Genomic DNA, 26651 nt, shown 5'->3' on the forward strand with positions numbered 1-26651 from the left:
TACAGCTATACAAACACAAGAATGACTGCAGCAAACTTATTTTTAAGACTAAAACTGGAAACAATACACAAGGCCTCAGCTGATGGATGCATGAGGATTTGTGGTTCATTCACACAGTGGGATGTGATGGCCCGGTCACTGACAGGGAGCAGCACATGGGAAACCTCACATGGTTATGAGTATTGAAAAAACTCTATTAGCTCCCCCCCCCAAACAAAAACAAAAACACTCTGTATAGTGGGTGGTTACAGACCTGTTACCTCAGAAAATACAAAGTGAATCCCAGAGACAAAAAGCAGGTGCATTGCTTAGGATAGAAGGAAGCAATTGTAAGGAGCAATAAGGAAAGTTTGGACATGACTTATGAACGTATGAGAAGATGGTTCACTTGTCCCAGATGCTTCAGAAAGCTCACCTGGAGACACCCAACCATCATGGGCAGCTCAGGCCAGGACTCAACAGCCCCAGGCCAGAGGCTCCCAGAGATAAGAGGGAGCCCAGGACAGTTATCCCTAGGCTCAACCACCAGCCACTCACAGACACTGAGTCCAGGAAAAGTTCAAATACTGGGAAGGTAAGTTCTTACGTGAGCAGCCCTTTGGAACTTGGCCACCTGTGCATTCAAGTCGTGGCCATGAGCAAGCAGCTGAGCCTCAGTTTACAACACTTAAAGAGGGGTGCTGAGTGGGATGCAGAGTGCAGGGTAACTGAGGAGGAAATGGGGGCTCCTTGGCAAGGGGACAGCTGTGGCCTTAGCCCCATAAAGCCCAGAGGCTATGCTGATTCCCAGGGATGACCTTTCACCCCCTTCCCACTGACCCACACTTGCGGAAAGCTGTTCTACTCGTTGGAAAGGAGATTGGAGATCGGGGTGTGCTCAGGACAGGAATTCTTGGGGATGGCAAAGTGTCCATGGCCCACAGGTATCATTGGAAAGTGGGTGGATGTCATCAAGCCACAAATACACATGAATACACCCTGTGTGAACACACTTTTCCAGGTATTGTCCATGGTTCTGTAAGCAGAACAGGTACAAACACTGCCCTTTTGAGTTTTGATGTACTTTGGAGGTCACAAAGTCAGCATTGGCAGTAGAACAGACCTTGTTCACCTCAAAGCAGTTTTTCTGGGTCCCAGGCCTCCCTAGATGTGCATACAGACCATGCAGGAGGAGTTGTACAGAGGCAAAGAGAACTAGGCAAGAGATGTTTGCCTGACCTAGACACTGCAGAAAAGCAGTATAGACACTGATGACCCCTCACTTCTCAGATATTCATGGAGCACCAGCCCTGAGCCCTTGAGTGCAAAAACATGGCAGATATCAGTCTTTGCCTTTGCTGAGCTGACATGCAGTGGGGAAGGACAGGGAGACACTGTGTCAGGCTTCCCTGAAGAAGGGAGTGGTGTCATACCACTAAGCAAGGACTGCCTCCTATGGAGCATTCTGGCAGCCTCTCAGGGCTCCCAAGGCGCACAGTGCCACACTGTATTTGGGAGACAGTGGGAGCGGATCCTGCACTTGCTGAGCTAGAGGTTGAGGTGCCCTCCCTAAGGTTACTTATGTAGGTAGTGTGTGAAGAGAGGCAAGACCTCTCACACTGCTGCCTCCCTGTCTGCCCCAGGTCCACATCTCCTGTCCTTGACTCCTCACTGGAGCTGAACTCCAAGGGGGTTCCCCAGGCCAAGCTTCTCAAGGACCACCTGGAGCCTCCTACGACCCTGGAGCCTGTCACAGGGTAAGGAGCCCTGGGATGTGGGCTGTGGCCTTTAGGGTAGGGAATGTGCTAGGGAACTTAGCAATGTGTCCAGATGATGGGAGACCCAGGAACATGAGCCCCTCAGCAGTCATTTTGGGGATGAAGACTGGGAGGCTTTACTGGGGCTGTGTTCATGCACACAGCTGCCTCTGAGAGGCAGTGGCAAGGTTTGTTCCTGAGAGGTCCCTGGAATGTCAGTGATGTTTTCTCCTCCTGCAACTGCAGAGGTGATTCCAGTGCATGCTGAATTTGCACCCACACAGCTCCTTCCAGCTCCACCTGCAGCTCTCTCACCAGCTCTGGCCCCAGAGCAAGAGCCGGCACCTGGATTTATTTCTCCACCAGCTGCAGAGCTGGACCTCCTGGTCACTCCCAAGCACGAGTCATCTCAAGGAGTTCTACCTGCAGGGAACCCTTGACCCACACCTGCCATTCCCCTCTCTTACAGATTTACTTATCAGTGTATTCATTGCTACTCTTATTTCCCAGAGGTATGGCAGTGATGGGACTAATATAAATAAAGTTTAAGATTTCAGTCATGTTTAAAATAATCAGAATGGTAGCATTCTGTGTATTCTCAATGTTTTGCAAATTTCATTACTGTCCACTTCCAGAACATTTTCCTCAATTTTGTGCAGAAAGGTATTTTCTTTTTTTCACCATCCTGCTCCATCCCAGCCACCACTCATCTTATGTCCTCATAATTTACCTCTGCTACATTTTCCACATCAATGCCATCAAGTTTCTCTTCAGCCAGAGGGTGTTGGATGTGACTTTTTAATGTTGCTTTTTTGTGAGAAGGCAGAATCTTAAGCTAATGTCCTTGGTTAGTCAATCACATATTCAGTAAATTATCCAGTATCTTTTCTTGGGCAACAAATACATATTGTGGTTAAATACACAATGCAATATGAGTGAATAATATAGGACATAGTGGCTGTTGTTCCATCCAGGAACAGTGGCCTCCCTCCTAGGTGCTACTCTTTTGGTCTCATTTTAGGGTCAGCCTGAGTGTTTTAACTGTTGGGTGGGAAGTGTGTCTCAGAAAACAGCTCCTCACCGATTGCATCTAGGATGTGGAGACAGAGTCCTGTCAGGCTCTATCCCATAGGAAGCAACCACCTTTGTAAATCTCATTTTGTGTGTTAGATTCTTAGCAGTGGAATTTTTCATTCACGGTCATAGAACCTTGGGTAGGACCAGTTACTGTCCATAGGTCTGCATATACAGTGTCCAGGCACAGAGCTTCATGGTGACCTCTGGTAAATGCAACTCTACAAGCTGTGGTGTTCCCATGGGGACAGTGCATCCCCATGACATCTCAGCAGACAGCACAACATCATGACATGGCCTCATATCTGCTTCTTGAAGATGGATAAACATTGCCTACAACTTGACTCACTTTCTCTTACAAATTACTGAATCTCAGACCATTTTGGACAATCATGGCTTAAGGTTCTTAGGGGAATTTTGTTCCATATTGCCCCAAGGAAGTTGTAGAATCCTCTTGATTGAGCTTCTTCACAAGGTAATAAGTTTTGTATTTATATAGGAGGGTTGAGCTGAGGGAATTCCCACAGAGCAACATCCCCAGCCCCTTTTAGTTTTTGAAATTTAAATTTGACACCGAGTCTCACTGTGCAGCTAAGTTGTTTAGTCTGGGTTCAAATATGTGACCCTCTTGCCCTAGTCTGGTAGAGCATGGGGATTACAGAGACTCAAACCTCAACGGATTGCACTAGGCATTTTTTAAAAATCAACTCCAAATCTATTGCTATAGCCTGGCTGACCACCTTTAGAACATGGTTGATTGCTATCTCTCTCCAGGCTGTACGCAGGGGTCATTCTATGAGATGTCAATAACTTTCTGCACTTGAGGCTAAAATACCAGTACATAGAAGCAATTGCACTGTTTAGGGAACATAAGGATGGCCAAACTGATGAACTTCTGTCTCCTCACGATGCCACCAGGGAAACATGTCCAGAGGTGAGTGTAATTTCCACGACCATGCAGGAGGAACCAGCCCAGCGTGCAATGTATTCATCTCCATCCCAACCCTTCCCAGATTTCTCCTCTATTTCTACACATTATGTACCTGAGACACCAGCTTCCAATTTTCACAAATGTCATCTCACACCTCTGATGATGTCCCTAGGAAGCAGATGACAGTATGACCTCTATAGTGCATGATGTTTTACCTAGGTTTACATAGGAAGTCAGAAGGAGCAGTTGGGTCTAAACGCAGGTCTTTTTCCTCAGAAATGGCACCCTGGCTACACTGCTGTTTTTTCTTTCCTATGTGGAAGCTTTGCCTCCTCCCGAGGAGCCCATGCCTCGGTGAAGCTGTTCTCTTCACTGTGAAGGACACCAGAGAGTCATTCCATGGGCTTCTATAGTATGCAGAGCAGTAATCTCTGGGGGATACCAGAGGACTCAGGTCCACACAGACATCATGGAAGGAGCTGGAGGGTGCTTTAAATCATGAGTGTACCAGGCACTGACCATGATGTAATGCCAAGAGCAGATGCAACCATTGCTCTCCTGTGCTTCCATTTTGTCCAGGCACACAAACAACTTGGACCAAATGCTACCAATAGTATAGACTACGTTCCTGGCCTCTGTACATGGGGACACAAAATAGAGGAGGGATGTCATGGGAAGCCACACAGAATGGAGTGATGCATCACTATATGAACTGAAGATGAACAAAAGGCAGGCAGGACACACTGCATCTGCACTTCTCAGATAGTTAGAGAGCAGCATCCTGTAGAGTATCCATGAGTAGAGTAACACTGACCACACCACTCTCTTTCTCACAGAGGCAACATGCCATGAGGTCGGGAAAGGGAGATTCATTTCAGGCTTCCTGAAGAATGGAGGACAGGTGATCGCAGCACTGGCCAGGGACTTCCATTAGCACGTGAGGGCTGCCTGGGTCAGCATTGCCCCATTCAGGGCACAGTGATAGCTGGGGATGGGCTCTCTATAGCTGGAGCAAGAGGCTGGTGTCAAACTCCACAGGATGCCTTGGGAGGGCAGTTTGGGAGGGAGGCCAGACCTGTACTGCTGCTCACAGCTGTCCTCCCTAGGACCAGTGCTTCCTTTACTGACTCCTGGAAGGTGCTGCTTACCAAGGTGGGACAACCAGTCCAAACTAACCTGGGTCTTTTGGGACAACCTGAACTCACTGAAGATGAGAACTACAGTGAGCAAGATTTGGCCTTGTTCTATTATTCTCTGGGGAGGGCATGTGTAACTTTACATGGAGAAAGACTCTCAAACTTGGGGCCTTCTGCAACAATGAGGCATGCACAAGTGAGTGGGGTGAGGCAGAACAGGAAGCTTTCCTGGGGTGGATTTGTGCACAGAATTGTCTTCAAGAGGACTTGGGAGGCTTTGGGGCCTGCAAGGATCAAGGACAGTTGGTGATTTTTCTCCCTCCTCTGAGGCAGGGCTAGTACCTGACTGAGTTCAAGTCCTACTTGCTGAGCTTGTGCGAGCTCCACCTCCAGTGACCTCACCAGCTCTGGGATCAATGTGAAAGCTATGCCCAGTTCAGTGCCAGGACTTCATGAATTTCAGAGCTGGGGCTGTTGCTGGCACCATGGTAGACATCCTGAGCTCTGCATAGGGCCAAGTCCTGCAAAGTATTGCCTTTCCCTTCCCTCCCTTTGTACCCCTTGTATTTCTTTCAGTTTGCATTTCTACTGTTATGTAATTCTTCTAAACATTACATTCTAAGTTAATTTAAATTAACAGTTAAGATTTCATTAGTTTCAACATGTTCAACTCAGTAGCCTTATCATAAGCGCATCACCAAATTGTACAATATTCACATCTGTCAAGTTACCATACTCATAAGTGAAATAAATCAGCCTTGCATGTGTGAATACCGAATAGTTTCGCTAATGTAAGTAATGATTCAAATATACAAAAAAATGTGGTAATCATGATTCCCCATTATGTGGCCTTGAAGCCTTATAAAGTTTTCACTTATTAAGTGGAAAGCTTTATTCTGGGCTTCTTGATATGGAAATATTTGAAGCTATAGTATATGAAGTTTTATTCAAATATTTCAAGGAAAAAGACAGACACTATGGTAACTACTATTAAGTTGGGTTATTTGGTGGTGAAGCACTAGGTTGCTGAAACAGTCATGCTTTGATGTGTATTGTTATATTGTTATGTCCTGTTTTATCTAAATCTCTCCCTTATCCATTAAAAAATTATATAGTTATTTTTTATGTTTTTTTAATTAAGGGGAAAATTTAAAAAAATTAGCAGGATATATAATAGTAAGTTTTTGATTTCCTATTAACTTGTTTTGAAGTCTTGTAATACTCCCACTATCTTGTTTTGACTGATTAGACTCTGTTCCATTCTGTATGATAGTATCAAGTTTGAGGGTATAGGCAACTACTTTGAAGGCAATAAGATTCACTAAGATGCCCATTCTGGTTTGACTATTGTTTCCTTTGGAAGTCCTATAATGTTTACAATGCTTAAGTTTTATTGGTCTTGCTCTACTGTTTTGTTCAACTTTATAATATCTAATTAGATAGACAATTCTTTTTAAGGAAACAAGAGACATTGTTGATAACCATTGCTGATAACCTTGTACTCTGTTTTACATCATGTGCTATGTCTATCCTTGGTTTTGACTGACAGCTTTGTTTTGCCATATTTGACTTTATTCTCTCCCCCCCAAAAAAGTAATAAGAACTAAGGAATAATAAAACCCAAAATGTGTAAATTTCGTTGTAAAAAATAGAGGGAAAGGAGCTCTAAAATATACAACAGCAAGAGTGTTTATGGGTGTAAATAGCTGACCATATTAATGTTTTTGGCTGGATCATTGAACACAACTGTTTGCAGTCTCACTGTTTGAATGTCCACTTTGTATGCTTTGATACTGTGACTTGAGCAACTATCTCTTAAGATGATAATATGTAATCTATTAACTGATGATTTCTTACTGTTTTTTTGTAGTTCTGTATTACTTGTACCCTTACACTGCTTTGTTTTGTTTCATTTTTTCTTTTTCCATTTTAATAAAAATTTTAAAAAAAGAAACAAGACTAATGTAGAGACCACAGCAGGAAACCTTTCCGTACAACCAATAGTCAGATAGATGATTGTTTTTACAGGTGTGACAGATGTCTCAAGAGTCCACTTTGTGAGAGAAGTGACAAATTCTTGTAACTCAAAGGCAATCACCACCAATGGCCAACAAGTACAGAAAATGTTGAGCCTCCCAAAGCTGAAGCACACATGGGACAGATCCCTGAGATGTGCTGTGTCCCCATTCGATGGCAGGTTATAAGGCAGATGCTGAACAGCACACATGAAATTATGAGGTGCAGAGCAGAACTTTGACAGGTAGCTCCCATCAGAGCTATACACTGGTGTCCCTGGAGCATGCAGGGCTAAGAACAGAGATTTCTCCCAGAGAGAAACTTGCACAGCTTTTCAAGATTTCTGTTCAAGAGTTTGATTCACAGTACTGTTTGAAGCAGAAAGGAACTGGGACCCACCCTAGCCTCCACATAGAGGGTGCACAGGAGAGTTACCCAGAGGATCCTGTGCATGGTTGCTGGAAGTAACTGGCCCCAGGGCCACAGAGGTGAAGGTCTAGGAACAGACAACCTCATGGCAGCACAAGGCTTTCCAAGAGCCAGCCAGTGCACAGGGAGTCTCTACTGCAATCCAATGCTTCCCCAAACCAAGACCAGCTTAGGGAAATGACATTTGGATGTCAGGGTGGCCAGCCAACTAATGAGCAGTCCTTCCTGGCACAGCTGTGCAAAGCATGTCCCTCTGGGGATAACACTCCAGCAGGTCAAACTCACTGCCTTTTTCAAGTCTGGCAGCAAGGAAGTCACACAGAAGCACAGCAACACAGTTGAAGTTTTCTCAAACAAAATTGTTTAGCTTCCTTTGAAGAAATGATTGAAAATGCACAGGTCTGGAGAAACAAGGCTGAGAAAAGTGCTCTGCATGTTGTGTAAATAAACTAGCCCTTGACAAGACAGGGGAATAATTCCCATGAATGGGTCTGCAATGGCAGAGGCATAAAATCTCATGCACGCAGATTCCATAAATGCAAAAGAAAATGGCAAATAAATGATACATGTACATGATTTTCCTTTGGAAGGATAATCCCTGCAACAACCTGGATTTACCAAGCCACATCAGTAAACCCAGGGCAAAACCTACCACACCATTCCATCACCCAGCAGTGAAGGCTCAGCAGCTCTGCTCCCTGCTTGTTGCAGTTGCTGGTTGACTATTTCTATGTGTTTCTATCTGCACAAGCCATCCGCCCCTCTCTCAGCTCATGACTGCCAGGGTGTGGGCTGGACTATATGTTTACATAAAATCCCATCATGATTTCAGGATGGGTAGCAGCCTCTTGTCTACTGGAACTTATTTTTCAAGTTTGGGCATAAGAAATCTTAGACAATGTGCTTATCCAGTTCAGGGGGAAATGAGATTGTTTGAAATAAATGCAGGAAACTCATTTTGTCAGTGGCAGATTCAGTTGGTACTGAAGTCTATATTGGGAGGTAAAAACATGTGAGACAAGGTTTTCTTTTCAAGGTGCTAGAAGGCAAAGAAATATCCCCAAATTCAGTTTCTGCTTTGTTTCCACCATGCTACGAAGCTGCAGATTGGATTCTGAGCATTCAAGCACATGGGTTTGAACTGCAGTAGCAATTTTTAAGAGCTTCTGTTAAGTGGGGCATGAAAAGAAATAAAGGTTTTTTGCAAAATGCAATTCTAAATATAGGTTTAAATAAATAAAGAAACCACCAAAAAAAGAACAAAAAGAAAATGTAATGACAATTTTGTGTATTGTTCCAGTGCCAAATCCTCAGTCAAAATTTGCAGACTGGAAGGGTCAGTGTGGTCAGTGATCTTTGTGTATGTGGGGCTGAGAGTGTGCCCCACCCACTATGCCAGCTGAACACATGGCAGCACCTGAAGCCTGGTGGAGGCTGAGGCCAGGACCCAGGAACTGAGGACCCTGGGGCTGAGGAGGCAGAGTCTTGGCTGCACGCTGGCGGGGCTGCAGCATGGATACAGTGGGGGAAAGGGGTGTAAGGCAGGGAGTGCTGGGCTCCTTTGCATGCTGCTCACTCCCTGAGCTGCCTGGCAGCAGGATGATTCAGGACTTCCTTGCTGGAAAAACAAACACTGAACCAAATCTCTTGCTGTTCTCTGGCAGTAGTAGGCACAGATGCACACGATGGCTTCTAGAGTGGCTTCTAGCGTCACTGCACCATGGAAGGGCTCTGCATGACCTCATGTGTTAGAGATAGTGATAAAGAGAGTGTTGCCTTTCTGAATAACAAGAGTCCTTTACACACACACCCACACACACACACACACACACACACACACACACACACAGATAGATATTCAAAGTATGTATTGAGAATTTCATTATATATAATGTAATTAAATCATCCATTTTCACTTATCTGTTCAAGAAATTAGCCACTATTTGTTGTTAACTAAACTGAATAAAAGTAATATTGAATAGAACACTATAATTAATTCAATGGTATAAGAAAATGGACAAAAAGAAATAGGCATACACCCAAGATCATGGTCTGCCATCGATGAGCCCCGCTCTCCTGTCCTTACCTGCTGCATGGGTCCCTGTGTCTTCACTGCTGGGTAGAGAGAGGGCCAGGCCATAAACTCTCTGTCATCTCAGGTAACACCGGGGAAATGGCCTAAGACATGGCCTTCTTGACACATTTTCAGTGGCTGTAATTTTATAATTGATGCAGCAGCTCTGCTATGGTACATTCAGTATTTTCTAACTATTCACAACTAAGCTGAGTAAGAAGAAAATATGGGTGTTGTCAGCCTCATTGTGTATAATGAAGCCTTAGATGCTGAATTTCCAGGTTAAATGTATACAGGTTGAGTTTCATAGTAACAGATTTCACACTTCAAGTTTCTACAGAGATGGCAGCCTGGAAGAGGAAGCCCAAAGCTGTGCAGATGTCTGTTGAGATCTGAAGGTGGGGAAGATGGACCAGGCAGAGGTGCTGGACACCATGACACCTAGCCAGAACTATGGCAAGAAAGGCCCAGATTCAGGGCTGCTGATCCATGAGTGAGCTTCTCAGCAAAGCAGCACAGCTTGCAGGCTGGACAGGAGATGGCTGGAATGGCCCTGCTGCCAGAGCTCCTCCTTGCAGGCCTGAGGCCCCTATCTCCCTCAGGGGACCTTTGTTCAAGAAGGTCATCCTGTTACAGAGCCCACCTTGACTGAATGTCTTCCACTCAGGTGCAGATCTCAACTGCCGCATGTGGACTCACCACAGCTGTGGAGCAGTTCAGAAAATGGGGACACTGCAGGCTGGTCAAGGTATGGAGCCTGAAATAAGAGACGGGCTCATGACTGCTACAGTTTCCTTCAGTAGAAGCAGCATGATGAGAATATTTTGTTTAAAATACTAAATAACTGAAAGTAGTTACTCACAAGAATATACACTGTAGGGTTAGTTTGAGGATACCAAGGAAAATGGCTGCATCCCTAAGTAAAATGAAATATGACCCTTAATGGATGTGTGGTTTCCTTTGATGTCACAAACATCAGGGACAGACACACTGAGGAACAGAGCAAAAATTAGAAACAAAAATCAATATCCAAAAACCAAAACAAACCCTTGGAAAGTAGGACTGCAGGGAAAATAATGTTTTACCCTGGCCTGGCCTTCTGGAGGGCAGTGTGCCCCAAGTAGCTTTAACTTTCACACCTTTCTGGGGGTCTGAATTCAAACAACAATCAAATTCCAGGAGGGATCAAATAAAAAGAGAATGTGCTTCAAGGACACCAAACCTCAGTCCCAGTGCAGAAGGCAATTAGAGTGATGCTCTGAAGCGCATGCTGACAACAGTTAAAAAGCAGAGAATCCAAAACAGTGTTAATGGGATTTTCAGTCTTACTCTCTGTGAAAGAAACTGCAGGCTAGGAAGGGAGCAGATAGCTTAAGTAGATCGACTCTTTCTGCAAAGTGTCTAAAAACTGAAGCTGCACATTTTATTGCATGAATACACAACATTGCTATCAATTGCCAATGCAGGATCATGTACACCTGTAATCCCAGCACTCTGGGAGGGTGAGGAAGAGTGAGGAAAGATTTAAGCCTAGCCTGGGAAACTTAGAAAATTAGTGAGACCATGTGTTAAAATTTGTAAATAATTTTACAAATGTATGAAAATATCCATCATTTAGCTGTGGTGCACACAGCTGCCTCTGACAGGTAGTGGGAAGGTTTTGCCCAAGAAATCCATGAACAGTTGGTGATATTTTCTCTTCCTGAAATTACAGGGCCAGTTTCAGTCCATGCATAAGTTGCACCTCCTGACCTTGTGCCAGCTCCACCTGCAGCTCCCTCACCAGCTCTGGCCCCACAGCAAGAGCCAGCACCTGGATTCCCTTGTCCATCAACTGCAGAGCTGGACCTCCTGGGTGCTCCACAGCAGGAGTCATCTCTTGAGTTCTACCTGTGGGCAGCTCTTGACCCACACCTGCCATTCCCCTCTCTTCCCGTTTTATTTATCATTGTATTCATCACTACTCTTATTTCTCAGAGATTTGTTAGTGACAGAACAAAATAAATACAATTTAACATTTTAATGAAGTTTAAAGTAATCAGCTTGCAGGCATTCAGTATATTCTCAATGTTGTGCGGATTTCCCCACTGTCCAATTCCAGAATGTTCTTCAAATTTTTACACAATGCTTTTGTTTTACTTTCCCCTGCTGCTCCACCCCAGCCACCAGTGATCTTATGTCCTTATAATTAACTTATGTTACATTTCCCACATCAATGCCATCAAGTTTTCTTTGCCCAGAGAATGCTGGTAGTGACTTTTAGGGTTAGTTAGATTTAGGGTTCAGGTTAGAGTTAGGGTTAGGGCTGCAATAAGCTTACAAATATTGCATCATGCCCACTGCAATGATCATAAAGAAAGAACAATCCAGACAAAGCAGTACTTTGTGCTGGCAATGGCTTGGCCCTGAGCTAGGTTCTCAATGCCCGCAACATTGAGAACAGTCCCGAATTGATGGACTGCACCACTGTGCACAAGGTAGGGCCTAAATTCCATTCTATGCATCACATGTGCCATGGACCTATCAAAAACATAATCCGTACACACTGTAAATAATTAGTAATAAAAATATGATAATTTATAAGCAAAACACACAGCAAGAAAATCCACTTCTGATATGTGGTTATAAAAGCACAACTGATGAAAAACCTCATGCAGGAAGGACACACTCTACATGGCCAGCACTGAGTCCTTCATGCACATGCAAACCTGAAGATCAAAGCATCAGCTGTCCTCAAATTAAGACCTCACTAATGGAATTTTGGGGCCAACCTTACTATCATGGGAACTGCACTTTTATACTTTGCTCTATGCAAAACCTAACAGAGACACATAGAGATCTCACTGTGTGCTGACTACCCAAGATCCCCAGAAGCAGCTCACTTGGGAAGACACGTGAACCCACACTGCCAACAGCTGGTGATGACTAAGTCATGGAACAGAAAGTGAAAACAAAATGCAGGCAAATCTTCTGGAGGAGCCCTCAGTTGGGCTCCCAAGTCCAGCCTTTGTAGCTCTGCTCAGACTCCTGATTTCTAGCAAAGTGATCAAGATAGCTGTCTCCTCTCTGGCCTCAGGATACAGGCTCAGAAGTGGGTGTAACACTTACAGCTGGACGTGCCCCTTGTCCTTCTATATTTTCTGTCTTGGCAGAGAAAGCCCCTTGTCTTCCTCTACTTTCCTCCCCTGCCTGCCCAACGGAGGTTCAAAGGCTGAGCTGCTGCCAAGCTGGCTTGGTGGAGATGGCTAGCAGGTCATTCAACATACATTTTATCAACATACTTTTATATATGACATCATAAGAATAGGTGCCTTGCAGAGTACATAAAGAGCTGATTTCAGTAAGGGTTGTGATGGGCATGGCCTTTCCCTAACACACATTAATACTGTGCCTGGTTTTAACACACTATGAACCACAGGAATAGTGATTCCCCATGGGTTCAGGAATCAAGGGAGGCTAAGATATTCTGGTAAGTAACTCCACTGTGTGAAAGTGGGGTCAACAGATAAAACTGTCCTTGGCTTTCAGCCTGGGGATTGATTCATCTGAGCCCATTTTCTGACCAGTCTGCTTGAAGGCTGCACATCTGTTGCTTGGGGAGCTGCATTCCAGGTCAAGGTCAGAACATTTTAGAACTTTAATGCTCTGTGCATACAGAGGAGGGATGGAAGTGAGAAAGATGTTTGTCACAGGGCTTAGGAATTGATCTTCAAGGTGCAGGCTTGAAACTTGGTCTCTTTTCTAAAGCTTTACCCCAAAAGAGATTTGGGCTTTAGGATGTTATGTGTGCCTTGGAACAGGGGACAGAGGCTTTAGTTTTGTGGGGTATTAAAGTTCCCTGTGTCTGTGGTATGAGATTTTCTCAGAGATAGTGTGGTGAATGGATATTTTAGTGGGTAAAAGGAGAAGAAACCACACAGAGCCAACATTAGCAACAGCAATAAACAAGCATCTTTATTGTCAAGCCTGGATATATCATTCATCATTAGGCATTACATTCTTGTATACTGTCCCAAACTATAGCGCATCCATGGCTGTCTATGATAAGTTCTGCTTATAGACTTGTGTCCATGCTGTGCATATGCTATTCAGTTGGGTCAGTTCCATACATGTCCTCAAAGCCTTTGGGGTTGAAACAATGTGAAGTGTTTTACCACATTCCACCACCTCAAAGATCAGGGAAAATATGCTTATTGTAAGTGACCCATATGGTGTACTCATGAACACAATGACCACAACCACAATAAATGTAAAGCACAATACCACTAATCCCACTGCAGTGCAGCCTATGGCCACCCAGAGTGAAGTGGATCCCAAGGATTCTCTCCACTGCATGTGCAGGTCTTACTGCAAGGTCTGGAGGGCAGAGAACTCCACATCCATTTCTTTTAAAAAATTTTTTTATTAAAAGAAACAATAAAAAAGGTAGCATACAGATCTCAAAAAAATTAACATCATAAAATCGCTAGTTGATACATTACATATTGTCATCTTAAAAATATTTGTTAAAGTGACAAAAAGGCATAAAAAGTGGCTAAACACTCAAATATTTACAGTGAAAACCCTTCTTATCAACGATTAACACAAATTTAGTAATATGGACATCTATCTTACACACTATACATATCATTATATTCTTTAGAGAAGTTTCCTTTCTCCTTTACAATATCTATTATACTTTTTGGATCATATTACTTTGTCATTTTTTAGTATGTTTTACACCATAGACACAATGTGATATTTACTACTGTGAGTGTTGTTTATTTCACTTATGAGGATATTCTCAAGTTGCCTCCATTTACCTATAAAGAACTCAAGACCATACTTTTCTATATCTGAGTAGTAGTAAAAATAAATTTTTCATCCACTCTGCAGTTGATGACCATTTTGGTTGTTTTCAAGACTTAGCTATCACCTATTGTGCTGCTATGAACATGGGTGCACATGTATCACTGTGACATGACATTTTCAGTTTTTCTGTGAAAATACCCAGGAAAGGAAAAACTGGATTGAATGGAACTTCCAATCCTAGTTTTTTGAGGAATCTCAATACTGATTTCCACAGTGGTTGCACCAGTTTGCACTCCCATCAAATCATCAAGAAGATTATACACCATGACCAAGAGGGATTTGCCCCAGGAATACAGGGGTAGTTCTTGATGTTCCTTTTCCCCACAGTCTCACCAACATTTGTTATCCATTGATTTCTTGATGGCAGCCATTCTTTCTGGAGTGAATGCTGTCTTAATGTGCATTTCTCAAATGACCATTAATGGTGAACATTTTTTCATATATTTTTTTGCCATTTGTATATCTTCGTCTGAGAACAGTGTGTTTATTTTTGATGCCCATTTGTGAAGATGGTCTTTGAATTTGGGGGGCTTGATGTTTTGCAGTTCTTTATATGTTCTGGATATAAGTCCCTTGTCTGAGTGGCTGTTTGCTAAAATTCTTTCCCATTTTGTGAGTTTACTTTTCACTTAGTTGTTGATTTCTTTTGAAGTGCAAAAATGTTTTAATAACATGAGATCCCAGTTGTTGATTCTTTGAAGAATTTCCTATGTGGTTTGCATTTTATTCACAAATTCTCTGCCAACCCCAATGTCCCCAAGATTTCTACCTACCTTTTTCTCCAGTTGATTTAGTGTTTCCTTTTTAATATTTAGATACTTGATCTGTTTGGACTTTAGTTTAGTGTATGGTGCTAAAAATGAGTGTAGTTTCAGTGTTCAAAATATGGAAAGCCAATTTTTCCAATACCATTTATTGTGGAGTCTGTTTGTCATATGTAAGTTGGCTGGTAGTGTTTGCTTCTTCTAATTTATTCCATTGATCCTCAGGTCTCTGCCAGTACTATGTTGATTTTTATTACTGTGACTCTGTAGTATAGTTTTAAGTTAGGAATTGAGATCCCTCTTGTCTTGCCTTTGTTACCCAAAATTCCCTTTGGTATTCTATGTTTCTTTTGTTTCCAGATGAATTGTAGGAATATTTTCTCTCGATCTTCAGGGTATGTTAATGGTATTTTGATTGGGTTTGAATTGAATTTGTGTAACAGTTTTGGGAGTATGGCCATTTTCATAGTGTTGGTTGTTCCTAACCACAATCAAGGAATATCCCTCGATTTTCTAATATCCTCCTCAACCTTTTTTTAAGAGTAGTATAATTATCAGCACATAACACTTTTATATTCTTGGCTAGGTTGATTACTAACTATTTCATTACTTTAGGTGCTATTATGAAATGTGATATTTCCATAATTTCTCTCTCATGGCGTTTGTGTACAGGAATGCTATTGATTTTTTTTTGAGTGTTCCTTTTCCATCCAGCTATGCTGCTGAATTTGTTTATTACCCTTAGTAGTTTTTTAATGGAGTTTTTGGGGTCTTCTATGTGGAGTATCACGTTTTATGCAAGTAATGATAATTTAACTTCTTATTATTTTCCTTTTACTTCACCCTCTTGTCTCATTGCTCTGAATAATATTTGCAGAACTATATTGAATAGGAGTTGTGATAGTGGACATCATTGTCTTCTTCCTGATTTTAGTGTGAAGGCTTTCAATTTTTGTCCATTTAGTATAACGTTGGTCGTAGGTTTGTCATCAATGGTCTTTATGAGATTGAGGTAGATACCATCTATTCCAAGTTTCCGTAGGCTTCTCATCATGCACAGGTTTTGGACTTTATCAACAGCTTTTTCTGCTTCTTTTGAGATGATCATGTGATTTTTAGTTTTGGCTCTGTTGATGTGGAGTATTTCATTTATTGACATATTTTAAACCATTCCTCTATTCCCACTTGGTCATGGTGTATAATCTTCTTGCTGATTTGCTGCATTCTATTTGCTAATATTTTATTGAGAATCTCTGCATGAATGTTCAATCTCACATGAATGTGAGATTGGCCTTTAGTTCTTCTTATTGGTTGGGTCTTTTTCTGATTTTGGTATCAGAGTGATACTTGTTTCCAAGAATGAAGTTAGGGAGGACTGATTCTCTTTCAATTTCATTGAAGAGTTTCAGGAGTATTGAAGTTAGGTCTTCTCTAAACTTTGTATGGAATTCAGCCATGAATTCATCAGAACCTGGGCTTTTGTTTGTTGGTAAGTTTTTACATTGTTTTCAATTTCAATAGCTGATGCTGGGTTATTCAAAATTGTTTTGTCATCTTCATAGAGCTTTGATAGTTCATGTTGTTAGAAATCTGTCCATTTCCTCTGTGTTTTCCACCCTATGTGAATAGAGATTTTCAGAGTAGGTATTCATAATCTTTTGAATTTCCATGGAATCTGTAGTAATTTCCCTCTTTTCAGTCATTAATTGGTGGATTTTAGTTTTTCCTTTCTTTTTCTTGATAAGACTGGCCAGGGGATTGTCAATTTTGTTTATTCTCTCAAAAAGACCCAGCTGATTCCTTAATTCTTTGTAACATTTTTTAGTTTCAATTGCATTAATTTCTGCTCTAATCTTTACAATTCCCTCTATTCTATCAGTGTTGGGTTTGGCTTGCTTCTTTTCTAGAAACTTGATATGTAGCATTAGGTTATTTATTTGTGTTCATTCCATTTTCTTCATGTGACATTTTTGTTATATATTTCCCTCTGAGGACTGCTTTCATTGCATTCCATAGGTTACAGTATGTTGTATCTGTGTTTTCATTGTATTGTAAGTATTGGTTTTTTTTTTTTTTTGCCCTTTAATTTCATCTGTAACACACTGGTTATTCAGAAAGTTGTTATTTAATTTCCATGTACATGAAGGCTTTGCATTTTTTGCCATTGATTTCCAATTTTATTGAGATATGGTCTGATATTATGCATGGGATAATTTTGTTCCTTTTGCATTTAGTTAAGCATGCTGTATCAGTTAATATATGATCTATTTTGGAGAAGGTCCCATGTGCAGCTAAGAAGAATGTGTATTCTAATATAAATTATGATGTGGTTGGGTGGAACACTCTGTAAACATCCATCAAGTCCATTTGCTCACAGGTATTATTCAGTGCTGTTATTTCTTTGCTGACTTTTTGTGTTGTTGATCTATCTCTAACAGTGGGGTGTTAAAGTCGCCTATTGCAATTATGTACTTGTGTTTGGTTTTTCATGTGCATTAGTATTTGCCTTATATAGTTGAGTGCTCCTGTATTTGGTGCATATATATTTGTAATTCTCCCTTTTGCAGTTTCTAACTTACACGTATGTAGTTGCCTTCTTTATCTCCTTTAAACATTATAGGTTTAAAGTTAACATTTTCTACAAACACAATAGCTACCATGCTTTTTTCTGGGTTCCTGTTTCATGGAAAACTGTTTTCCATCCTTTGTCTTTTAATCTATGAATTTTGAGTAGGATGTGTTTGTTGTATAAAGCATATTAGGGGGTCCTGTTTCTTGATCCATTCTGTCAACCTGTTTCTTTTTATAGGTGAGTTATGCCCATTTACCTTTATGGATATCACTGATATATACTGGCGTGACTTTGCCATGTTGTATTTCTGTTGTAGATTTCCTGCTTTTCTCCCTTGTTCAATTTCTTGCCCAGCCTGGTCATTTCTTTCTGTTGTTCTGGAGATTGTGGTCATTTTTATCTCTATCTAGCATGTCTTTCAGTAATCCTTCTAGGGTTGGTTTGGTGGACATGAATTTCTTCAGTTGTTCTTTGTCATCAAAGTATCTTGTTTCTCCATTAAATTTGAAAGACACTTTTTCTTGGTACATCAGTCTAAGTTGAAAGTTGTTTTCTGTAAGGCTTGAAATTGTTCAATCCAACCTCATCTTATCCTGAAGTTTTATGCTGAAACGTTTGCCTTAATAGTAATCATAATTTTTCCTGGACAGGTGAGTTGTGTCTTTTCTCTAACAGCTTTAGTATTTTCTTTTTACGCCGTATGTCTGGGATCTTCATTATTATATGTTTGACCATAGACTTATGTTTGTTGTGACTGTTTTGCACTTTGTGTGTCTCACTTTTTTGTATATCAGAATTTTCCTCATGTTTGGAAATTTTTCTGTTATTATTTATGTGCATAGCCTAGTTATGTCATTTGCATTGACTCCTGCATCTTCACTGATGTCTATTAGTCTTACATTGCTTCTCTTGGCATCATGTTGAAGCTGCTGGATTGTCATTTCATGATACTTTGCTATTTTTATATGTTCTACACTTTCATGATCACTCCCTGCAATACTATCCTCAATTTATGAAATTCTATCCTCCACTTCATTTAAATGATTTTGCCAGCTTTCAATATTATTTTGTTGCTTGAATATCTCTTTGTATATGTTTCATAGATTCTGCTTGTTTTCTAAATTGTTCATTCATAGTTTCAATTTACCATGATCCTCTATTTTTTATCTGTTTCTTCTCTAGCTATGTTGAGAAACTTGTTTACTACAGTTTTTACATCTGTTATTTCTTTACATGAGACATTATTTCTAATTTGATTTCCTCTATAGCTTCATGGATTTGTTTCTTTACTTCATTTGCTATCTTTTGAAGTTTCTGATTTATGACTTTTAAAGTCCTCTATTTCAATGTCAGTTGGTCGTGCTCCTGATGGACTACATGTTTGAGATTGCATTTTGCCTTTTCTTTTTGTCATTTTCCCTTAGGTATAACATCTATGGTGGGACTGTTTCACTCACATTTTGCTTTATCTCTTTTGGCTGCTCCCATATTTCAAAGCTGTCTAGATTGTACACACGTATTATGGGTAGAGAGGAACAGTTCCCTGAGTCCCTCTGCTTGGGCTAGGGGCTCCTCTACCCCCATCTTCTGTCAAGTCATAGGCCTGTCATATACCAGGGAACTCTCACAAGAACTGTCCTAGTCATGGGGCCTTAACTTCAGGAGAAGTCAGTACTCCCCGGGTCACGCAGTGTGACTTCCACAGGAGCCAGCTGTGATTCCAAGACCTCCAGAGGACTCACAATTCTATCACTTTTAAGGCCTTCAACATGCCCTTGGCAGTCACATGAACCCTTTCCAGTTTCTACATGCCTCCTATCATTGTCAATTATCAGATAAGTGAATATTCATCCCACAAGAGAAACCCTGTTGATGTTTTGAAGAGCACAAACGAAATTTTCATTTTTGTTCAAAACACACTGGTATTGGTGAGGAAGTGCACGAAGGAAATTTCTTCTGTCTTGCTTGTGGAACATTCACTTCAGATACCATTTTAGCAGTTAATTTCAGGTTAACTCATCTGACTATCTTAGGATTCTGTGCGTACAATCCTCTACGTCATGAAGAGAATTTTATAAGATATTCACTTCAACTTTGTTTCCAACAACTGAAAACTGCAATGTGAATATCCAATAACATTTGAATGAATAAAGAAACCACAGCAAACCATGAAGTGAGAACCTATTAAAGAAAATCCATAGGAAAACACTGTACAGTAATCTCACTGTACATAATCTTTAACAATTATGATCGGTGAAAGAAGGCCGAGAGGTCAAATTCTGTACACTCATTACATACATTTTCAAAATATGACAAGACACATGTGATAGAAGACAGGTTAGATCATATAAGAGATAAACTCTGTTCACTCAGAGTTGCTGTTCACTCTGACACTCAGTGTCAGGAATCCAGGAGGTTTTGCTGGGTCTTCTACCATCATATCTCTGTGAAGAAAGGATCAAGAGAGATGGCACCAGGGTTAAATTTGCTCTCAGGCTCTGTCTCTTGCTTACAGGCAGGACCCAAGGCAAAAGCCTGATTCCTTTTTGGACTGTTTTCCCTTTTCTCACTCAAAGCTCATCAGCCTCTCCTCTTGCAAGCTTCAGAGACAGCAGTGGCTTCCCCACAGCCAGAGATCCAGAGAGGGAGAAAAATGAATACTAAAATGTAAGAGAGAACATAAGAGGGAAAGAACAGAACATGTATAACAGTTATTTTAATGCATGAACCTTAATATTCGCATCACATTATGTCTGCCATTGTCAGTTATTTAACAGTGAGTCAGGAGCTGGGGAGAGAGCTCAGCATAGAGTACTTGCTTACCTTGCTTGAGGCCCTGGGCTCAATTTCAGCACTGCTAATGCAAAATAACAAAACTAATAATAATAATAATAAAAATAATCCACTAAGTGAGGCCCATAATGTAGGGAATGGGCTACTCAGCTTTTTGCATCAGAAGGTCAGCTGTCAGCTATTGAGTAGGAGTCAGGTCATGGGAGTGCTAATTTACAAAGGTGTGAGTGTAGAAGCAATGCCAGAAGATTTGGGGATGCAACTCCATCCATAGTGCTTGCATAGCCTGTGTGAGTTCCTGACTTGAGGCCATAGCACCAGTACATAGCAGAGATGTGATGCTTAGAGAACATAAAGATGATTGAATTGAAGAACTTCTGCCCCCTCACAATGCCACCAGGGAATATGTCCAGGAGGTCAGTGTCATTTCTACCACCAGGCAGCACCGTATTCCACGTTCATCACACCCATTCCTGGATTTAATGTCTAATTCTGTACACTATGTACACAAGACACCAGCTAACAGGCAATACAATTGTCATCTCAGACTGGTGATAATGTCCCTAGGAAGTAGATGCCAGGATGACCTCTATAGTGCATGGGGACACTCTGTGAAAGACCTGAGGCATGGTGTCTTGTCTAGGTTTACGTAGGAAGTCAGGAGGAGGATTTGGGTCTAAACCCAGATCTTTCTCCTCAGAGCTGTCACCCAGTCAGCACTGCTAGTTTTTCTTAGCCTTGGGGAAGCCTTGCCTCCTACCATGGATCTGTCACTTGGGTGAAGCTCTTCTCTTCATTGTGAAGGACACCGGAGGGTCATTTCATGGGCTTCCAAGGTATCCACAGCAGGAATCTCTGGGGGATACCATAGGACACAGGTTCACACAGACATCATAAAAGGAGCTGGTGATTGCCTTTAACCAGCAATTTACTAGGCTGTGACCCTGATGCAATGACCAGAACAAATTTAGCCACTGTTCTCTTATGATTCCTTGTTAGCCAGGACACAAGTCCCTCTAAAGAACAGATCAGGTACTACCCACATTACTGTGAATGTGCCTAACTTCCTGGCCTCTGTATAAGTGAACACATAATAGGGGAAGAGGTGTCCCCAGAAGGCACACATAATGGAATGATGCATCACTATATGAACTGAAGTGGAAGGAATGGCAGGCAGAACACACTCCCTCTGACCACTCACTTGACGGATATTTACAGTGCACCAACCCTGTAGAGTAAGCACAAGTAGAGTAACACTGCAGACACCATTCTCTTTCTCACAGAGACAACACCACGAGGGTGGGAAAGGAAGATGGATTTCATGCTTTCCTACAGAATGGAGGACAGGTGGTCACAGCACTTTTAAGGACTACTATCAGCAGGGGAAGGATTCTTGGACCAGCACTGTCCCATTCAAGGCAGAGAGAAGGCTGGGCTGGGCTCTCTGCAATTGGACCACGAGGCTGGTGTCGAATTCTACAAGATGTCCCAGCTGAATTGGACCAACCTGAGGTCACTGAAACTAAGCACTGTCTTCAGAAGATTTTGGCTTTTGCCTGTGGGCCTCTGGGGAGTGCATGGGACACTTGACAAGGAGAAAGACTGCCAGTCTTGGGACCCCCTGCAACCCTGAGGCATGCAGAAATTAGTTGGTCAAAGCTGAATGAGAAACTTTGCTGGGGTGGATTTGTGCGCAGAGTTGTCTGTGACAGGCACTGGGAACTTCTGGGGCCTGCAAGGAGCAAGGACAGTTGGTGATTGTTGTCCTTCTGCTGATGAAGGGCTGGTACCTGACTAACCTCAAGTCCAAATTGCAGAACTTTGGTCATCTGCACCTCCAGTGACTTCACCAGCTCTGGGATCAAAGTGAAAACTAAGGTCAGGCACCCTGTCTTAAGGAATTCCATAGCTGGTGCTTTTACTCATGCCATGACAGGTGTCTTGAACTCTACTTAGGGGCAAGTCCTGCAAAGCACCTGCTTTTCCCTTCCCATCCCCTTGAAACCCCTCCCCTTGTATTTCTTTCAGTTTTGATGTTTACTCGAATGTCTATAATTATTCTCAACATCAAATTCTAAGGTAATTTTAATTAAAAGTTAAGATATCATGCATTTCAACATATTCAATTCAGTAGCACATCATCACATCACCAATTTGTACAATTTCCACATCCATTGAGTTCCAGCACTCTGCTCAGTTTTGGACCCTTCCTTATCCTTGCACTGTCTTGCTACTCCCCACCCACTCTGATTTTTTTGCCCTCTAATTTAGTACTGTGGGTCTCTAATATTCATGCATCAGATTATGTTTGGTCAAATATTCCTAGAGGAGACGGGCTGCTATTGCTCTTCAATAGAAGAGGAAATCCCAGATAGACCAAAGTGTACAGATAAAATGTGAAGACTATTGTTTATCTACTCATCTTTTCATGTTGAAAAAGTTTTCCCATGATTTCAGTGGTACAAGGGAGAGAGAAAGATCTGATTCTTTACATTTGAAAAACAGAACCAAGAATAATGTAGAATCCACAATAAGAAATCTTTGCTTACAAGCAGCAGGCAGATAAATAGTTTGTATTAGAAGTGACAAAGAGGTGTAGTGAGTCCATTCTGTGAGAGATGAAAAATTCTTGTAATTCAAAAGAGAATCACCACATGTAAACAAATGTAGAAAATGCTGAGCTTCACAAAGCAGATTCATGCAAGCACACATCCCTGACATGTGCTGTGTCACCATCTGATGGCGGGTTTTAAGGCAAGTGCTGAACATCACTAGGGAAAAAATGGTGTGCAGAGAAGAGCTCTGTCCAGTAGCTCCCATCACAGCTCTACACAGGTGTCCCTGGACCTTGCAGTGCTCACAATAGAGATTTATCCCACATAGAGATCCTCATAACTTTTCAAGCTTTCTGTTTAAGGCTGTGGTTCACAGCACTGTTTGAAGCAGGAGGAAACTGGGAGCCTTGCTACACTCCACATAGAGTTCAAGGCATCAGAGTGGGTCACAAAAATGAGGGAAAGCTGCAGGGATGCTGAGCACACTCTCTCTGGGCCCACAAGGAAAGCGGAAAAGGAATCTGATCACGAAGTAATAGACCGATGAGAGTAGGACGTGTGCATGGAAGATCTTGGTGTTGAAAATGAAATGTCTCTGACATCAATGTGTGTTCACACACAGACATGTAAGAATCTATGCCAAGATTGGTGTCTCAGCAGTGTACTTACTTATGCAAACCCTGACTCAAAATAAAAAAGAAATTTGAAAACAGAATTTACTGTAGTTCAGTGCACGGGCCTGCATTCAATTCCCAGAATTGAGTTAAGGAAAATAATTGGGAGCAAGATGAAGGGCTGCAGAACACCATCACCTGGTCTTTCAGGAGAGCAGTGTGCCCCAAGCAGCTTGAGCCTCCACATCTTTCTTGGGCACTTTGATTTTAAAGAATGATCAGTTCCATGAGGGATGGAGAAAGGAGGATTTTCATCCAAGAATACAAAGTCTCATTAACAATGGGGAAGAAATTTTCAGTGATTGCTAAACTGCCTGGTGACCACAGTTAATAAGAAGGATAGTTTTCAAAACTGCTAAACAGTGGGATTTGCAGTTGTAGTCACTCTGAAAGTATTTGTAGGTTAGTAAGGTGATAGACACGTTGTACACACATTAACTGGATTGATTCTTTCTACAAAGGAGACATAGATCAAAAGCACATGTTACCCCACAAACATTCATAATTATTGTGAATTACCAAAGGAAGATATAATATACCTGTACTCCCAGCACTCGGGGAGAGTAAGGAAGGAGGACCATAAGTTTAAACCCAACTTGGAGAGCTGAGTAAATTATTTAGAGATTGTCTCAAAAGTTTAAAAAAAAAAAAACGACAAATTTTTAAAGTGCATGGGCATATAGCTCATACAGAAATCCCTGTGATCATTGAACACAGTGTATTAACCACTGTTCTGTTATGAAAAAAATTAATCTATTAATATAAAAGTGTTTTCATACTTTATTAATATCTACCTGTGCTACATTAAAATAAAAAAGAAGAAAAAATTGGTTGTTTGTTTTATTTTCCTTTGAGATAAGGTATTGCTATGTACTGCAGGCTGACCTTGACTCAACAAGTATCTCAGGCTAGCCTTGAACTCCCTGTGATCCTCGTGTCTAACCATCCCATGTGCTGGGATTACAGGCATGCACCACCATGCCTTGCCAGAAAGATTTTTTTAATTGTCAAGAGGATAAAACCAAATGAAATAAAACAGAATAGAGTCAATCAAAACAAAAGGATGATCATGGTACATCAGTTAAAAATAAAATCCAACAGAAAGTTGTGTGGCCTCTCAGCTGGTATAGAAAATGACTCAACACCTTGCTGAACTCCGAATTTCTCCAGATAATTGGGAAAATACCTAAATTTTGCAAGGTGTCTATTGTTAACATGTCTTGTCTAAGAAGCAATTCATATCAAGTACCAGGGAAACAACACAGAACTTTGATTTACTATTTCCAATGTCTGGAATTTATCCCAAGAAAAAAAGATATATGCTCAATGCAGTTTTTCTAAGAGGAACTAGACTTGTGCATGGTCAGTAACAGGATAGGTAAGTAAAACTCTATCTATGCATATAATATAAATATTCAACTGTATGCAAATACACAAAAGATGTGAGCAGAACTGGGGAGTATGGTAAGAGACAGATGGGTATTCTGCAGCAGGTTCCACAATGTGGGTGAAGTATTTTTATTTGTGGATTTAAATTTTGAAACTGCTGATCACACTTCCTCATCCCTCAAAGCCCCATGCCACATTCAGACTCCTCACAAAGCTTAAACACCCAAGAGGCACCAATATTAAAACAAGCAGAAAGACGTTATCAATGGAATGGACTGGAGACAAAGCATGTGCAGGTAGAATAATAACTGCTGTCTTAGTTTAACATCTAGGTCCTCTCTCAGTCTCTGCAGGGAGGAGCTCCAAGTGGAATAAAATCATCCTATTGGGGTAAATGTCAGCGGCTCACTGACAGCAGAGGCCATGTGAGACCCTGAGCCACCCTGCCACAGGTCCCACACCAGGGCTGGGCTCCCAACAGCACCTGGAGTGCCGGGCCAAAGATCCTGGGCCACCTGCCAGGCTGGCCATGCGGAACCCGACAGAGAGGAGGGAGGAAAGGAGAGAGGGCCCTGAAGACCTGAGGCTAGGTCCCCCCAGTGCCGCCCCCGTCGCCTCCCCGAAACCCAGGCCAAGGAAATCTGTGCCGCTAAAGTCAGGGCCACCAGGCTGCGCCGCCACTCAACACAGGCTGCCGCCCGCCTACCTGGCCCAGACCCCAGTCCCAGCCCAGCCACAGCCTAGGCCGAAAGGAAGGAAGAGTGCTCAGGTCTCCAGAAGGGGTCGCTAGCGGCAAAATGGCCACTCCGTGCATCCCCTGTGAAGCGAGGCCGGGGCAGGGCAGGACTGAGTGTGATGTGGAGGCCAGTTGGCTAGGGACTGTCCCAGGGCGCGGGCTGCCCAGGTTGGGCCAGGTGGAGTGTAATCTTCGCTCGCAGCCAGGGGGTGGGGCCAAGCGATGTGAGGGGCGGGGCCAGAAGCTGGGACCCAGGAGGTGCAGAGCAAGAATGAGGCAAGAATGAGGCGGTGGGCGTGGCATTGGGGGTTAGGGTTTCTATGACGCTGGGTGTGGCTGCAGGTTGAGCTTCTGGGAGACTGAGCCCCAGGCCTGCTGTGAGAGGAAGCAGAGGAGTGGACTGAGTCTGAGGCTTGGAATTTATAGATGTCTGGACTCAAATCTTCCCGGGCCTGACACCTTAGGCACACTGCTTCTCTTCTGGGAGCCTCAATTTAAACTATTCTTATTCTCATATTACTTTGGTTAGAAATATTGTGGGTTTTTTTCTATAAAAAAAAACAAACTGTGATGAATGGCAATACTCATCTCTTGGCACTGTTGTGAAGATCCAATGAACACACTGCAGAGCTCTTCCCATGGTTCCTACCATTTGGCAAGTGCTCAGATGCCATTGTTATTTGCGTTGTTGCCCTTCTTTTATTACAGAGAAATGAGAGCTTTCGATATCCATCGTCTGATGTCTTCATAACTTAAATATATGTTTACATGTTAATATAACATAATAACAAGCATATGTAACACTTACAGGAGTAAGGCCATGGCCTCTCTGAGGTGCTTTACGTATGTTAATTCTTACAAGAGTAGGAGCTTGGAATTATCTTCATTTTCATAGCTGTGTGAGCCAAGACACCAACATTT

The sequence above is a fragment of the Cavia porcellus genome, unplaced genomic scaffold (assembly GCF_034190915.1).
Source record: "Cavia porcellus strain 051 isolate PalLab524CR breed Dunkin Hartley unplaced genomic scaffold, mCavPor4.1 scaffold_35, whole genome shotgun sequence".
NCBI classification, from domain to species: Eukaryota; Metazoa; Chordata; class Mammalia; order Rodentia; family Caviidae; genus Cavia; species Cavia porcellus.